The 18,052-nt window shown below is 37.4% G+C and overlaps 1 protein-coding gene across 4 annotated transcripts in view; it reads left to right on the forward strand.

Annotated features, from left to right (window-relative positions):
- Window positions 1-18,052, forward strand: part of LOC145824591 (uncharacterized) — a 188,703-nt gene that overhangs the window by 88,691 nt on the left and 81,960 nt on the right. The gene's annotated exons all lie outside the window — the stretch shown is intronic.

The raw sequence follows: 18,052 nt of genomic DNA on the forward strand, positions 1-18,052 counted from the left end.
AAATATATATAACTGCGATCTTATCTCATTATTAATCATGGATTATTTAAGTTTAATCTCAGGTTTTATTGATTATTAGTCACACTTAAAATCTGTGATCTAAATATTTATTATCACGGTTAAAACACGTGATGGAATTATCTTTTAATGACAGTCAAAAAGTTTGATAAAAAATTACCCTCAATAAAAAATTCTTGATTAAATAACATACATCACACTTAAAATTCGTGATATATTTATGATTTTATAGTAGGGCGGCCAACCATATCCCTCAACCACTAATTACCTTCTATCACCACAAACTATCTCTTACTGGCCATAACGATCTTTGGTTATCACTTTTTATTGAAAACCACTTTCAATTATGACTCCAGGCGGCTAACCGGTCATCATCTCCAACCACTTCTTATGTACAATAATCACCTCTAGCCTTTACCTCTCATTGCCAACAACCACCTTTGGCCACCATTTCTAACCGTCTACAATCACGTCTCATAGTCTATATTTTCACTTATTTTCAAAATAAAATTATTAAATACTTATATATCAAACATACTTTTTGTTTTCGTTTTTATTGAAAATAAACATAAACATATTTATTGTTTCTTGTAATAAAAAAAATAATAAACTATAAATTTTGCCAAATGACACCTTATTTGTAGACTGTTTTCTGCAAGTGAACTTTATAGATTAATGAGTTAAGTTTGGCCAGAGCTAGTTTATCACAAAACATTCATTGAAATTTTCTATTTATTTTCGGTCGACTCACAAGTTGGTGAGCATAAAGAATGAAAACACACATGACAGATTTCACTTCTGAAAGAGGAAGGAAAATGTTGAAAGATAGGTAGAACCACGACAATAATTGTACATTTATAAATTTTAGGATTTTAAAAATATTTGCAAAATATGAAAGATAAGAAAAATCAAATATATCAAGTTTTGTAAGGAAATGAAAGCTAAACACATTCGAACTCCTTTTACAAATTTTCTAGAGCAGGTAAGATTGACCCTAACCCGCCAATCTGCCTATAGGTTGACCTGAACCCGCCAAACTGCCTATAATTTTACGGGTTTAGACCCTATTATGATATTAGAAAGAGAGAGAAGAGAAACCTGTATTGAATAGTATGAATAATGAGTGAGTACAAGTTTTTTAGATGGTATGAAACAGTAGCCATACAAAACAAATTATCTACAACCTACTGCATCTCTCTCTAACTTTTTTTTTTTAATTTTTTTAAATATTTTTTATCTAGTTTGCTTCTGATTATTTGGATAAAATGTGATTAGCAACAAAATTCTTTGAACAATATTTATCTCTCCCTCTAACTTCGATTTTTGAATTGTTTTTTTTCAACTACTTCTAGCTCTATTTGCATGCATCTATATATACACGGAATGTGAGCCCACTTGATAGGTGTGTTTAAAATATAAATTTTAATTTTAAATTTGAAATATATTTTCTATGTTGTTTAAGTGGTGAAAAGTGTTTTTTTATTATATCAATCAATGATCATTGGTTGAGGTCTTATGCCCCCTTGTGTAACTATGATCTTTTTTTTTCCTTTTAAATAGAGAAATTGACACTTGGCGCAATAAGAGAAGGTCACTTGGCAAAAAGAGAGAAGAGGTTTATAAAATCAAGTGAATTGTCCACTTTTAATAATATAATATAAATAGAAGTATAGAAGATATACACATCTATCTATTTATACTATTATTAAATGAAGACTAGATTTGGTGTCCAAGCCTTTTTCTCATGCCACGTGACATTTTTTTTTATCCTAAAAACAAAAATTACATAAAGTGTTGAAAGAGGTTTGAATCCAAGACTTTTGATTTCATTAAGAAATCTCACATCACTTGGGCAACATATACATATTAAAATATTAATTTCTTTATTATTTGTTTTTATTCTTGCTTATTCGAATTGTATATGCAAATGCGTGCGTCACCCGCTAATCTATACATATGGAAACACACATATATATAGATATATATATATATTGTTATATGTGTTTAGGTTCAAATTTATTTTTTATTTTTATTTTTAATATAGGACTATATACATGTGTATGTAATTTTCTAAAAACTATTTATGACATTTTTTGTTTGGCACCATTTTTTATTATTTTTAAAATTTGAATATATTACAAAATAAGTTCATTAAAGTAAACGGGTTAGTCAAATTGATTTGTCTAATTCGCACTCAATTTAACTCAACCCGTTTAAACCCAACCTGTAAATGGGTCGGGTTGGGTTGAATTATTTTATTACCTAACCTGTTTTAACCCGCCCATTTACTACCTCTACAAATTACTAATACAAGGGATTAGATAAGAGTAGCGACTTCAGCAATGGGGATCACTTTATAAATTTAAGTTTTACAAATTTTAAAAACAAAAAACAACTTTTAAACTAAATAACATTTATTGTGTTTGGTTCTAAATTTTTAAAAGTAGTTTTTTTTTTTTTTTGGTTCTTAGTGAATTATATATATATATATATATATTTGTAATTTTCTTAGATGCACCTAAAATTTTTTTTTTTTTTTTGTGAAAAATGTACTAAGTTCTTTAATTTTTTTTTTTTATATTTAGTCAATTTTTTTATATAAAAAAATTCACAAATATTTTACTTTTTAAATGTATTTAGATTAAGAGAATCTAAAAAGAAGGAAAAAAAAAATCTGCTTAAAATGTTTAAAAAATTCACCAAAGATGAGTAATCTCAAAATATAACTATATTGCCATATATACATGAGATGGTAAATGATAAGATATTATTGGATGATGATACCAATAACATAATATTACTATTGTATTGAACATTTTTTTTTCACTTCATTCATAAGAAGTATCTATTGTGACACGAAAACAAAAATCTGTCATACTCGAGGGAGACAATTTGCGTCCTTCACGTTCTCTGCTTTTTATTGCTCTACATATAAGAGTTTTAGAAATTAATTTTTATTTTTATTTTTAAAAGTATAAATTTTGTTACAAAAAATATTTAGGGATTAATTTCAATTGTAGCGAGGATAATTGTAAAAAGTCATCTTGAAAAGTAAAAAATGAACTTTTAGGAACAAAATTTTAAAAATATCGCTAATATATACACTTTTAGGGACACAATAATTTGTTCTCAAAGATTTATTTTTTGAGACAAAACTTTTGGTTTTAAAAGGCTAATAATTCATCACTAAATGTCTAATTTTATCGCTAAAAATAAAATAATAACACTTTTTGTAATAAAAATATTTTATCCCTAAAAAGTAATATTGTTTCTGTGCGGGGAGCAAATATTTAGGCAAGCATGCACTCCTTTCTTCCAAACTCCTGTCTGTCCAATCGACCTGCGAGCACAACGGCGGTGAGCTACCCGGCGGTGTGTGGCCGGAAAACCCCTCCGACGATCAAGTTAGAACACACACACAGGGGATAGATAGAGAGAAGGGAGAGTGTTGAGTGTTTAGTGTATGTCTCACCAAATATTCCTCTGTCCAGCATGGGGGGCGCAGACTCGCTTATATATTTTCTGCGCCCCAAATATACTCCCATCCGTCTCTCAACACGTGGTGCTGCTATCCCATCTGTCAACACAAATCTTGCTGAACACCACCTAACCAAACTGCCAGCCCACTCTACTGGGAGCTCGACAGACGGGCTGCATCTTCTCGGTTATCAACGGTCGTGCTATGCAACTGGCCAGAGTGCTCCGCTCACCGCGCTTAATGAGGACCGAGCTCGGCTGCATCCCGGCAGAGCTGAGCTTAGGACAGCTCATGCTGGTTTGCCGTCGGCCTTCCCGCCGGTCTAACTCGTGAACCTCGATCCAACCACGCCTTTCCTGGCACCGGACATCTCACTTGACTGGCCTCTATACCATGCAGCTATGTAGCTCGGTCCAACCACGCCTTGCCTTAACCGAGCAAATCCTTTCAGCACAGGACCGCGCTACCTCGGCCCAATCTTGTCCGGCCCAAATCTGTCCGGCCATTACCACGGCCCAATCCAGATCATAAATCTCCCTCTCAATTGCCCCTTAATTCAGTCCGCGCAAGCGTGACTGGGATTACCTATCTGACCGGGTAACTCTTCCTCGGTTCTTAGTCTGCAAGACGGTGACCGCACTAAGAAGGCGAGCAAGGTCCGCTCCACGACTTCCTTCTTGGCGAGCAAGATCAGCTCGGCCAAGGAACTCCAAAGAAGGCAAGCAAGGTCCGCTCTGCGACTTCCTTCTTGGCGAGCAACACCAGCTCGGCAAGAAACTCCAAGGAAGGGGAGCAAGGTCCGCTCCGCGACTTCCTTCTTGGCGAGCAAGATCAGCTCGGCCAAGGAACTCCAAAGAAAGCAAGCAAGGTCCGCTCTGCGACTTCCTTCTTAGCGAGCAACATCAGCTCGGCAAGGAACTCCAAGGAAGGCGAGCAAGGTCCGCTCCGCGACTTCCTTCTTGGCGAGCAACATCAGCTCGGCAAGGAACTCCAAGGAAGGCGAGCAAGGTCTGCTCCGCGACTTCCTTCTTGGCGAGCAAGATCAGCTCGGCAAGGAACTCCAAAGAAGGCAAGCAAGGTCCGCTCTGCGACTTCCTTCTTGGCGAGCAACACCAGCTCGGCAAGGAACTCCAAGGAAGGCGAGCAAGGTCCGCTCCGCGACTTCCTTCTTGACAAGCAAGATCAGCTCGGCCAAGGAACTCCAAAGAAGGCAAGCAAGGTCCGCTCTGCGACTTCCTTCTTGGCAAGCAACATCAGCTCGGCAAGGAACTCCAAGGAAGGCGAGCAAGATCCGCTCCACGACTTCCTTCTTGGCGAGCAACATCAGCTCGGCAAGGAACTCCAAGGACGGCGAGCAAGGTCCGCTCCACGACTTCCTTCTTGGCGAGCAAGATCAGCTCGGCAAGGAACTCCAAAGAAGGCGTGCAAGGTCAGCTCGGCGACTTCCTTCTTAGAGAGCAAGATCAGCTCGGCAAGAAACTTTGGTCTTTCCACCAAAACGATTGTCAATTGTCCCTTTTCCTCGGCCTTCTGACTGACGACTTCCAAAACCAAACTCCCTAGATCTCTTCCACGATTGTTCGCACCGCCATTCTCTGAGCTTCCCACCAGGATAGAGAATTTCGGTTAGAGCCTTGAGTTGAGCAAATCATCAACTCATTTGGCCGGAGTAAATCATCTCGGCTGAATCTTCAGAGTTGAGCAAATCATCAACTCATTTGGCCGGAGTAAATCATCTCGGCTGAATCTTCAGAGTTGAGCAAATCAGCAACTCATTTGGTCGGAGTAAATCATCTCGGCTGAATCTTCAGAGTTAAGCAAACCATCAACTCATTTGGCCGGAGAACATCATCTCGGCTGAAACTTCAGAGTTGAGTAAATCATCAACTCATTTAGCCAGAGTACATCATCTCGGCTGAAACTTCGGAGTTGAGCAAACCATCAACTCATTTGGCCGAAGTACATCATCTCGGCTGAAACTTCAGAGTTGAGAAAATCATCAACTCATTTGGCCGGAGTACATCATCTCGGCGGAAACTTCAGAGTTGAGCAAATCATCAACTCATTTGGCCAGAGTACATCATCTTGGCTGAAACTTCAGAGTTAAACAAATCATCAACTCATTTGGCCGGAGTACATCATCTCGGCTGAAACTTCAAAGTTGAGCAAATCATCAACTCATTTGGCCGGAGTAAATCATCTCGGCTGAGACTTCAGAGTTGAGCAAATCATCAACTCATTTGGCCGGAGAACATCATCTCGGCTGAAACTTCAGAGTTGAGCAAACCATCAACTCATTTGGCCAAAGTACATCATCTCGACTGAAACTTCAGAGTTGAGCAAATCATCAACTCATTTGGCCGGAGTACATCATCTCGGCTGAAACTTTAGAATTGAGCAAATCATCAACTCATTTGGTCGGAGTTAATCATCTCGGCTGAAACTTCAGTGTTGAGCAAATCATCAACTCATTTGGCCGGAGAACATCATCTTGGCTGAAACTTCAGAGTTGAGCAAACCATCAACTCATTTGGCCGAAGTACATCATCTCGGCTGAAACTTCAGAGTTGAGCAAATCATCAACTCTTTTAGCCGGAGTACATCATCTCGGCTGAAACTTCAAAGTTGAGCAAATCATCAACTCATTTGGCCGAAGTAAATCATCTCGACTGAAACTTCAGAATTGAGCAAATCATCAACTCATTTGGCCGGAGAACATCATCTCGGCTGAAACTTCAGAGTTGAGCAAACCATCAACTCATTTGGCCGAAGTATATCATCTCGGCTGAAACTTCAGAGTTGAGCAAATCATCAACTCTTTTAGCCGGAGTACATCATCTCGGCTGAAACTTCAAAGTTGAGCAAATCATCAACTCATTTGGCCGAAGTAAATCATCTCGGCTGAAACTTCAGAGTTGAGCAAATCATCAACTCATTTGGCCGGAGAACATCATCTCGGCTGAAACTTCAGAGTTGAGCAAACCATCAACTCATTTGGCCGAAGTACATCATCTCGGCTGAAACTTCAGAGTTGAGCAAATCATCAACTCTTTTGGCCGGAGTACATCATCTCGGCTGAAACTTCAGAGTTGAGCAAATCATCAACTTATTTCGCCAGAGTACATCATCTCGGCTGAAACTTCAGAGTTGAGCAAATCATCAACTCATTTAGCCGGAGTACATCATCTCGGCTGAAACTTCGGAGTTGAGCAAATCATCAACTCATTTAGCTGGAGTACATCATCTCGGCTGAAACTTCGAAGTTGAGCAAATCATCAACTCATTTGGCCGGAATAAATCATCTCAGCTGAATCAGAAAAGTTCTTCAGCAAAAGTAATTCACTTCTATTACATTGACAAAAAGAGTATCACATTCAGAAGTGTAGGGGAAACAAGTTCTTCCTCAAAAAATTACTTAAGAACGATAAGAATATAATAGTTTGAGGTCAGCCGCATTCCATGGCCGGGGTACGCCTTTGCCCTCCAAATCTTCTAAGTGGTATGTCCCCTTACCCGCCAGTCCGGTTATCTTGTAAGCCCTGTTTGTCTGTTGCCACAGGGGTTGTCTTCACGGTGGACGCCGCTGCATCATCCTCTACATGGATGTGCTCATTGATGCGCTGCATTAGTTGCCCCATGGATGGCGGCTGGTTCATTGTAAGAGAGTTCCTCAGCCTATGTCCGACCGGGAGACCGCGCTTGTATTGGGTGATTGCCAGGTTGACCGGGCAATCCAAGATCTCGTTGAAGGTTTCCCAATATCTAGAGTTGTATGCCTTCAGTGTGTCGCTCGGCTCCATCTTGACATTGAGAAGGTCGAAAGAGTTGGCCGAAGCTTTCAACAGTTGGCCGAAGCTTTTGTGACGCGCTTCAAAACCAACACCAAAACGCCAAAGGAGTACTCCGGCCAAAAGAGTTGATGAAATGGTTTGGTGTTGGTTTTGAAGCGCGTCAAAAAAGCTTCGGCCAACTGTCGCCACCTTTCTATGCTCCACTCCGGCAGCCTCTCAAACCATTTGAAGCCCAGCTCACCCAAACTTGACAGGAAGATAAGGCACATAAGTGCGTCATTCCGCCTATGTCCGGCCATGACCTGTCGGAAGTGGCTTACATGCATATAGGGATCAATTTTTCCATCGTAGAGCGTGAACTTAGGCTGGTGGAAGCCCGCAGGAAGTGGTGTTATTTTTATCCCCACGGAGAAAGGGGTGGCGCTCAGCTTTGCCAAGTCTGTGTCTAGAAGGAGAGGCGCAGCTAGGTGAGGTGAAGGCATTCCGACCTCTTCACTGGCGTGAACCCCATAGGATAGCCGCTGGAACGCCGGCACCCTCTGAGCCTCCCGCCGGCGAGCCCGTTCCTTCAAGACTACCCGCAAATCCTCTGAACGAGCGGAATAAGAATACCTCGACGTCGTCGCCGGACGTGAGGGTTGATAGGTGCTGTCTTACGCGCTGGACTTCTCTAGGTGCGCTTCGGAATCTTCAACCTTGTAACTTCTGGTGATTGAGATGGATGGAGTACGCCGTTGGCTCTGACTGCATGAACAGCGGGGTTGGGTGCGCTCACTGTGGTCTCCCACTCCAGCTTCACCCTTCCCTTTGACATGTCGCTTAAGATCCTCCATCTCCGCTGCCATTCTCCGAATGACGGCGTCTTGGTCCCTTAGCTTGTGTTTCAGTCGCCTGGCGTGCGATTCTCTCCGCCGCCGGTGACCGTCTGGACTCCGTGAATGTCCAAAGCTTCTTCCGCGCTTATCTCGCACGTCTCTTGAATGTCCTCCTGGAGAAGTTTCCAGGTCCGTCATAGGAGGAATGGCGAGATGTCTTTCTCTCCGTCTGCCTGACTCCGAGGTAACTCCATCGATGGCAGACAACGGAATCTCGTCGTTGTTCGCCATGGACAGCGATCAGATGAGCCTGGAAGACAAGGTTTTGTCTTTCAAAGTTCCCACAGACGGCGCCAATTGTGCGGGGAGCAAATATTCAGGCAAGCCCGCACTCCTTTCTTCCAAACTCCTGTCAATCCAATCGACCTGCGAGCACAACGGCGGTGAGCTACCCGGCGGTGTGTGGCCGGAAAACCCCTTCGACGATCAAGTTAGAACACACACACAGGGGATAGATAGAGAGAAGGGAGAGTGTTGAGTGTTTAGTATATGTCTCACCAAATATTCCTCTGTCCAGCATGGGGGGCGCAGACTCGCTTATATACTTTCTGCGCCCCAAATTTACTCCTATCCGTCTCTCAACACGTGGTGCTGCTATCCCATCTGTCAGCACAAATCTTGCTGAACACCACCTAACCAAACTGCCAGCCCACTCTACTGGGAGCTCGACAGCCGGGCTGCATCTTCTCGGCTATCAACGGGCGTGCTATGCAACTGGCCAGAGTGCTCCGCTCGCCGCGCTTAATGAGGACCGAGCTCGGCTGTATCCCGGCAGAGCCGAGCTCGGGACAGCTCATGCTGGTTTGCCGTTGGCCTTCCTGCCGGGCTAACTCGTGAACCCCGGTCCAACCACGCCTTTCCTGGCACCGGACATCTCACTTGACTGGCCTCTATACCATGCAGCTATGTAGCTCGGTCCAACCACGCCTTGCCTTAACCAAGCAAATCCTTTCAGCACAGGACCGCGCTACCTCGGCCCAATCTTGTCCGGCCCAATCTTGTCCGGCCCAAATCTGTCCGGCCATTACCACGGCCCAATCCAGATCATAAATCTCCCTCTCAGTTCCTAATTTTTTTTGGTCTCAAATCATAATTTCTGGTAGTGATAACATCCGTAATATACCTGAAACAAAAACTGTAATATACCTTAAAGAAGGACCGGCATAGCTCATGAATTCTTCCAACTGTCTATTTGATACAACAACAGGTAAAAACGAACGGCAGGTGAGTAGTAGATACATCATGTAATTTGATAGAGTTTTGCATGTTTCCTTGTCATCATCATGTCCACATGAGTTAGCACTATTTTGGGAAGTGCATGCAACCGACTCTAAATCTGATTCTGACTTACTAGTGTCATCATCACGGTAGCATATATTTGTTATGGTGTGCATAATAAGAATTTGGTCATGAAAAGCTGTAGAGCCAATGAGCCTCCGTTTGGGAAGTGGGTTGGTTTTTTGGCATTTTAGCTTTTTTGACTATTTTAGTCTGGGCTAAAAAGCTTGGTTTGGGAAGGACTTTTTGGCTTTTTGGCTTTTTTGACTTTTTTTGTGAGAGAATAGTGTAATGATTATAGGTTGGATGTAATGTTTTGTTTTTTGTGGTTAAAATAGCCTACTTTGTCTTTTGTGGCTAAAATAGCCAAAAAAGCCTGGAATAGCTCTTCCCAAACGGACCTTGAACCGCTTAAGCCCCCCAAGGTCAATTAAGTGGGTGTTTGGGAAGTGGGTTTTTATGTAGGTTTTTTTAGTTGTAGGATATTATTGGATAAAAATTTTTTAGTGTTCGGAAAAATAGTTGGATTTTTTTGTGGTTGGATGTGATGTTTGTGAGAGAAAAAGTGAAATGATTATGGGGTTGGATGTGATATTTTGTTTGGATGTGTTTTTTTTCGTTTTGCAAAAAGTTTGTCTTTTAACGGAAAAAATCAAAAACAAATCCCAAACCCAAGTTCCCAAACACCACCTAAGTTGTCTGTAGCTGCGGCACGATAAATAAATTGTATAATCATAGGATATAGCGTCCGAGGAATACTATGCATATACCTATTGAACTCGTCTTGAATCCCCAACCTCCCAAGTATTCTACGCCATTTTGGACGCTTGCCTTCTTCTTCGAATAGATCGATTTGCCCTATCTTTTTAGACCACTTCTTTTCAAAAAACCAAGGAAATTTCTGCAACAATCGGATTGCCCATTTGCCTCTGCGGCACCTAATTAGCCAAAGCATCGCCCAATCAGAGAATAATAACAAAATGACTGCATAAATCTCCAAAGCTAGAGCTCCGACCAATAATACCCCTGTGATGACAATATCAACCATGGAGTAGTGCCGCTTGTGCTACTTCGCTTCCATGGCGATAAGCCGGAAGAGTCCTACCAACACAGACACCGTACACATGAAGCTGATAAAGCGAAAAATGCACCCTCTCTTGGTAAATGTTATGGATGCTTTTGTGTATAACAAATCGTACATGAGCCCCATTTCAACCTCCAATATATCCCCAATATATGAACCATCATCCGGATCCATTGCATTCAGAAATTTTTTATCATCCGGATCCATTGCATTCGGAAATTTTTTTTTCCTTTTGCATTCCATTCCATGAATGCATATCTACCAATGTCATAATTCTCTATATAATCTTTAAATTTCGCCATTAGCAAGCAGGCCACATCGAAAACTTCTTCATCTCTCTCCTCTTGTTTGATAGGGCGAGCAAGATTACCTCCGTATAGATCTAATTGATCATAATGAAAGGGTATAATGTGTCCTGATTCATCATGGCATGCTAACTTAAGAGGCCCATGTTCTCTCCCCATGCTTAATAATTCCAGCCACGAATGCCAGAATTAACATAAATGAAAACCAGAAATGCCTCCAAGACATAACAATGACATAAATTACCACAGTAGCTTGAACACCCATGCCCAAAAAATGCCTTATCTATAATTGATTATCTTCCAAAGAATAAGCCGTTATAGTATCTGGGCCAGCAAGATGCAATAAAAAGAAGGTTGCCCATAATGCCTGTAATGCATTATTGGGATTAGGAATATTATTTTGGGCATCAGAGCGCTTGCCAAGCGCAACAGTTGCCACCCAATCGGCCATTATGTAAGCCAACCAAACAATCACATTAATCCATTTTGATGAAATATTCTTTCTGCGTTTGCCAAAAACGAAAAGAATGATTTGTAAAGTGAGACTAAGTAGAACCAGCATCTGAACATCCCACACATTCCATAGTATCTTCCACGATGTTGGAATCAGATTCATCACACCCTTCTCTTCTTTATCCACATGGAGAGAAAATTAAGTTAATATAAGTAAACATTAGATGGATAAATATGAATTGAACATTGTTATCCAACCTAAAAAATTAGACTCACTTTTTAAATTCAATGATGTGTCACTTAATTAAAATATCTAAAGTAACATTCTCTCTTATATATTCTCTATCATCAACCAATCATCTCACTCAAACATCATTGGGTCTAAAAAGTAAGATTGTATATCATTATGACATTATCCATCATGGTAACACATTATAATTGAGAATGAATATTCAAAAATTTCTACAACACAACTCCTTTTTTCTTTTTCTTTTTATTGTGCACCATATGCAAGTTATAATAATTTATGATGTCAATAGAACTACAAAGTGTCTTAACCAAACCACATTCAGTCAAAACTAAAGAAATCAAAATGGGTCATAACTAAATACCTTAATGAATTATAATTAACACCACAATAAATTATAGTCAACATCAATATGAGTCATAATCAAACGCCACTTGCATCATAACTAAAGACTTTTTTAATCATAACCAAAATAACAATCACAATTAAAAATAAAAAAAAATAAAACACAATAATCTCTAACTTTTGTAGATAAAAAAAAGTAACAACCATAATAAATCATAACAAAGTCCTAACCAATACCCTAATAGGTAGTAACTAAGTCAAAACCAATATTACAATCGATTATAACCAAACATCACAAAAATCAAAACTAGGCATATGATACACTCTAGGGGTATAAATTTGGCCAGGCCCATGTCGGGCCTCACAAGCTGCCGCCAAAATTCAGGTCGGGCCAGAAAATTAGGCTCAGGCCAGGGGGTATTCGGGCCTTGGGTGGGCTGGGCCAGTGGGCATGGACCTGGGCTTGGGCTTGGGGGCCTAAACTTTTTTTTTTTTGTTTTTTTTATTTATATTTTTTCTACTAAAATTTTATTATTTTTCACTAAAAAAGACACTAGGCCTCGAGTGAACCAGTCGAGCTGGGCCTTAAGTGGGCCTTAAGCGGGTCGATGGGTCGGGCCATGGGTTGTCCAGACGGGCCAAGTTTCAAAATAATGGCTCAGGCCCAAGCCTAGGGTCTCGGGCTGGGCTCGGGCCCAGACCTAAGCCTAAACGGGTCAAGCCCACCCCGAGGCACTGGCGGGGCTTCAGGCTGCCACAGACCGTAGGTCATTTTTGCACTCATAATACACTCCTTTTTTTGAGGTGTGTTTTCATAGAATTTCCCATTAAAGTGAAGAGAAACGTTATAAACTCATAATTTATGTCTCTCAATTTACTCACAAAGGCATAATATGAGATTGGACCCCTTATATGGTTGAGTTTGTAACATATCAAAATTGACAAATTATCCATCAACTCATTGTGAGACTTAAATTATGAATCTTAATCTTTTTTCTAAAATCAATTAAAGCAACACGCTTTTCTTCTTTCCTATCTAAAGATAATGTGCAACGTCTTTCACTGACAATTAATAATGATTAAAAAGAGAACATGTCATAATTTTTTTATTTTCATCCAAAACACTAATTTGAAAAGATAACACTTGATGTGGATTCAACTAATTAACATAGTTTCATTTAATATTATAATTAGTTGGTGTATTAATTGATACATTAATTAATATTTCCAATATTACTGTGAAACACAAAATGCCAAAAAAAAATTATAATCTAAATACTCTTTTTACATATTTTTAAAACTTAAAACAAATAGAAGGGTTGGATATTATTTTTAAAAAAAAGAAGAAGATATAATTTAAACAATATATATTTTTAAGCATGACACATGTATTTTTGAACGTGACATAAAAATAAGCACTAGACATATTTTTTTAATTTCTTTTTATATGTGCCATGAGAAATTTCTTTTTTGATTAATAAATGCATCTTAATTATTCTGACTGCTAAAAAAATTATAATTCTTTAGACGCCATATCTATTGTTTAGTTTTTAAAAATAAAAATAGATATATTTTGACGTAGATCTAGGTTAGATATGATGCTTAAAACATTGATAAATTTCTTTTTTGATTTTCAATATTGTATTAAGATTTTTAAATTTCAAAAATCTTATATATGGTTAGATGGACCTATATTTCTATGATATTTTTACTTCTTAATAATTTAAAATTTTTAGAAAATAAGAAATTTAGATTAATATTTTGGAGCTCATAGATATTTTCAGATGAAATTTAATTTTTAATCTGTAAATATTTTTAGAAATATTTTTATAACAAAATAGGAAATATGTATATATTATTTTTGTATATTTATTAACATTTTAAAACTTTAATTAAGAAATTATATATTTATTCTTAAAATAAGTCTAATATCTATTGTATCAATATTAAAGTATATTTATATCTAAAAAATTATATAAGACTAAAGCAGGCTAGTCTATAAACTACATTTTTAGCTTAAAACCAGAAAAAATAAGTGATAATTCCATTTAGAAAATATTTCATAATTATAAATATAAATTCTATCAATTTTCATTTAATGGTTTTCTCAATAAAATTAGGTCATTTGATAATTATAATTTGTAGCTAAAATTTTCATTCGTATTTTCCATTTAAATATTTTTAAATTATATATAATTAAAATTTTATTTAGACTTTTCTTTTAAATCTCAAAATAAATGTAACATAGATATGGACAGAATTTTATTTTTGAATTTCCATTTACAAATTTTTAAATTATGAAAAAAGAAGAAGATAGGCCAATAGCTTTATATCATCTATATTTTATGACACGCATTTTAAAATTTTAAAAATAAAATATTGTAGGCTTGGATATTGTTAAAAGACATAGTTAAAATCATATGCATTTTTAAGCACAACACATTTATTTTTTTATGTGACAAAAAATATGCACAGCACACGTATTTTTTGTTTTAATTTCTCTTTGATTAACAAATGTGCTATAAATATTTTGATGCCTAAATGTTTTTTTAATTCTATAGATGCCACATGAATTGTTTAGTTTCAAAAATAAAAATAGAAAATTTTGAAATAAATATTTTTAAAATTTAAAATTATATAAGACTAATTTCATATTTGGAATTTTTTTAAAAGATTTTTAAATTTCAAATTAGAGATGGCTAAATTTGTTTTTTGACTTTGTATATTAAGATTTTTGAATTCCAAAATTATAGATATGGTTAGATGGCCAATATTTCTATGGCATGTGCATTTCTTAAAATTAAAAAATTAAATAAATTTAGATTAATACTTTGGAGCTCATAGAACATTTTCAGATGAAAAGTTTATCTTAGTGGGAATTATAGTATAGCGGGATAAAGAAAAAAAAATTACAAAATTATGTGAGGTGTAAGTGATTTTGTGATGGAATACAAGTGAAATATTCTTGTACCCCTCCATATTTATGTAAAAAAAACTTTCTTACTCCACTGGGATGTAATACCCCTTTCATTTTACTTAATATAAGTATAACTATGGTACACTCTTAAAAAGTGCGTACTATATGCACCTTATAATTAAAAAATAAAATGACATAATTTCATACTTTCTGAGTCATAACTTAAAATACATGTATATGATGACTAAACACAATATGAGGCATAACTAAAAAACACATGAGCTATAACTAAAATAATGTCAGCATAATTAGAAATGCATATGATACATTCTTTTTAAGGATGTGTAGTTATAAATCGATAGATTATTCAATCAGTAAAATAGATAGGAGGGGCCAACTAACACGAGACAACCCTCTGTCAACATTAATAATATGAGTATTTACCTGTTGAAAAACCAAATATGAGGTCTTAAACGGGGTCAGCAATGCAGGGAATCGCAACAAGAGATCTGCAAGTAACCTCTCAAGTAAAAAATTTCATTTGAAGCTATCATATAAAGTGTTTCTACATTATTTCGCAAAATATTTGAACCTCGAAAAACATTTCTCATAAACAACATTGTTAAGGCATTATGAATATAGAGATAACAATAATGTAGGACAAATCAAGATTAACTTTAAAGAAGTTAGAATCTCACTTGGTGACTCCTGCAATGATATTAAATTCTTATTGTGGCTAACATGTAAACTAAAAAGTAGAAGTTAGACAGTGCCAACTAATTAAAAAGAAGACATATATATTCTTAAAAATATGAAAAGAAAAACACTCTTTCGTACCTCTATTTTGTAGCCTGTGATGACTTTGAAAGCAAGAAGATCAATGATGATATGGTTGGCACTCCATATTACCTCCCAATTCTTATATTTATACAGAAACAAAGTATGTTAAAGGACAAAAGAAGAGAATAAATTACTTGCTTGCATTTTGGCGTAGGAAAAAAATGAGGAGAGAACAAATTACTTGCTTGCAATCTGATTAGAGAAAAGGGAGAACAAATTACTTACTTGCTCCTTACATTTATATATAAAAAGAAAGTGCATCAAAGGACAAACAAAAAAATAAAAACAAAACAATTTACTAGCTTGGAATCTAGTTTAGAAAACAAAAACAAATTCAACCAACCACATGGTGTTTAAAATTTGGCAACATTTGTCCTACACTTGACATTTAACAAAATTTAGCCCATTGACCAGAACTCTTGCACTGTACTAAGAGATCAAGAGTTTGATACCTCCAACCTACGTGAGGGTCCTATTTACCTTGCAGTCATTTTGGGTATCTCTTTCTTTCTTTAGCAATTTATTTGTAGTTCTCTATGTTATAATTGTTAATTCAAACTATTTCAATGTTTTGAGAAAAAATGTAATTAAAAAAGGGTTAACTACGCTAATGATCTTCAAAGGATACGTCATACTATATTTTAGTCCCAAATCTGCGCAACTTCTACTTTAATAATGCCCAGATTGTGTTGGGAGATGGAAGGAGAACACTTTTCTGGTTGGATAAGTGGGCAGGTAATGTATGTTTCAAGGAGGAATTTCCCAGGTTGTTTTCCTTATCCACTAACCAGCATGGTATGGTAAAGAGCTTCTATCAAAGAAGGGGTGAAGATGGCAATTGGAAAGTGGGTTTCAGAAGAGCATTGCTGGCTTGGGAGGAGCAGGAGGTAAGTAGATTTTACACTCTGCTTAGTACTGTACCTATACCTTGTAGCAACAAAATTGATGAATTGATTTAGGAGGCAGACACATCAAGAATGTTTACTGTTTCTTCAGCATATACTTGGTGTGATTCTCTCCTTAGGCCTAAGCTAGATATGGCAAGATCAATTTGGAATAATTGTGCTCCACCCAAAGTGCAATTTTTTGGGTGGTTGGCATGGCTAGGTAAGGTTAAAACTTCTAGCTTTCTGCAAAGAATCGGCATCCTTGATGGGAATGCGAATATTGTCTGTATGTTTTGTCAAAGTGAGGTAGAAATAGAGGTAGAAACAGTGGATCATATTCTTCTATTTTGCCCTTTTGTATGGAGGCTTTGGTCAAACATTGTAAAATGGTGGGGTTTTCAATGGGTTATACCTGGCTCTGTTCATGGAGTGCTGCAGTGGTAGTCTGGGTGTAGAATGAAAAAGTTGGAAAAGAAAATTTGGGCAGTTATTCCTCTAGCCATTCTCTGGTCTACTTGGAAACACAGAAATGAGTGTGTGTTCCATGGCATTCAACCGAATTAGGACGAATTATGTGATATTGTAAAGGTGAGAGTAGCAATGTGGTTGAAGGATTCTCCAATGGCTGTAGTGTTCTCTGTTACTGATCTTGTGTTTAATTTGCAACAAGTGCAGCACTGCATCAGGAATGGTGGCTGAATCTGTTGTTAATTATGCTCTACTATTGGATAGGAGTGAGCATGGTCCGGATTGGACCGGATTGGGATAAAACCAGGACCAATCCGTTATATACGGTTCCTAAAAAGTTGGAACCAATCCAATCCGTTTAAATCATGGAACCAATCCGAACCAATCATTTAAATACGGATTGGATCGGTTTAAGACCACGGATTCACATAATTAAATAACAAAAATATATTTATAACACTTTAATTTTATAAAAATATAAACATAGTGTTATATTAGTTCCACAATAGCAACATATTTTTCTATAATAGCGACATACTGTTTTAAAATTTAAACAACCATAAGATGGTTTCACTATAAGTATTTAAACCATTACAAATTAAAACTAAAAACCAACAAACAAGAGTAATGAAAGAAGATATTATACGGTTTTAGATTTGAGTTTAGATTTTATATAGAATTAAGAGAAAATACCATGGGGGAGGATGTATAATAAAAATATAGACTATTTGTATACGGTTCGGATCGGTTCCAATCCGGAACCATGGGGTTCAATCCGGAACTAATCCGTAGACTACGGATTTTTAATTCTTCAATCCGGAACCGAACCGCGGATTCAAAAAACCAATCCAAACCTATCGGATTGGACTGGACTGGATCGGATTACGGATTTCACGGATCACTTGCTCAGCCCTACTATTGGACTGATATGTTATGCTTTTGTTGGTCTGGGTGGGCAAGCTGGCTGCAAGTACTTGGTTGTAAGTCTTGATGAGGTTCTATTTTGTTTTGTTGGCAATCTATTTGGCTGGGATTGATGAACTGATATGCTAGGCTTAGCAGTGGG

Source organism: Camellia sinensis, chromosome 4, assembly GCF_055761805.1.
Source record: "Camellia sinensis isolate YWXY chromosome 4, ASM5576180v1, whole genome shotgun sequence".
NCBI lineage: Eukaryota > Viridiplantae > Streptophyta > Magnoliopsida > Ericales > Theaceae > Camellia > Camellia sinensis.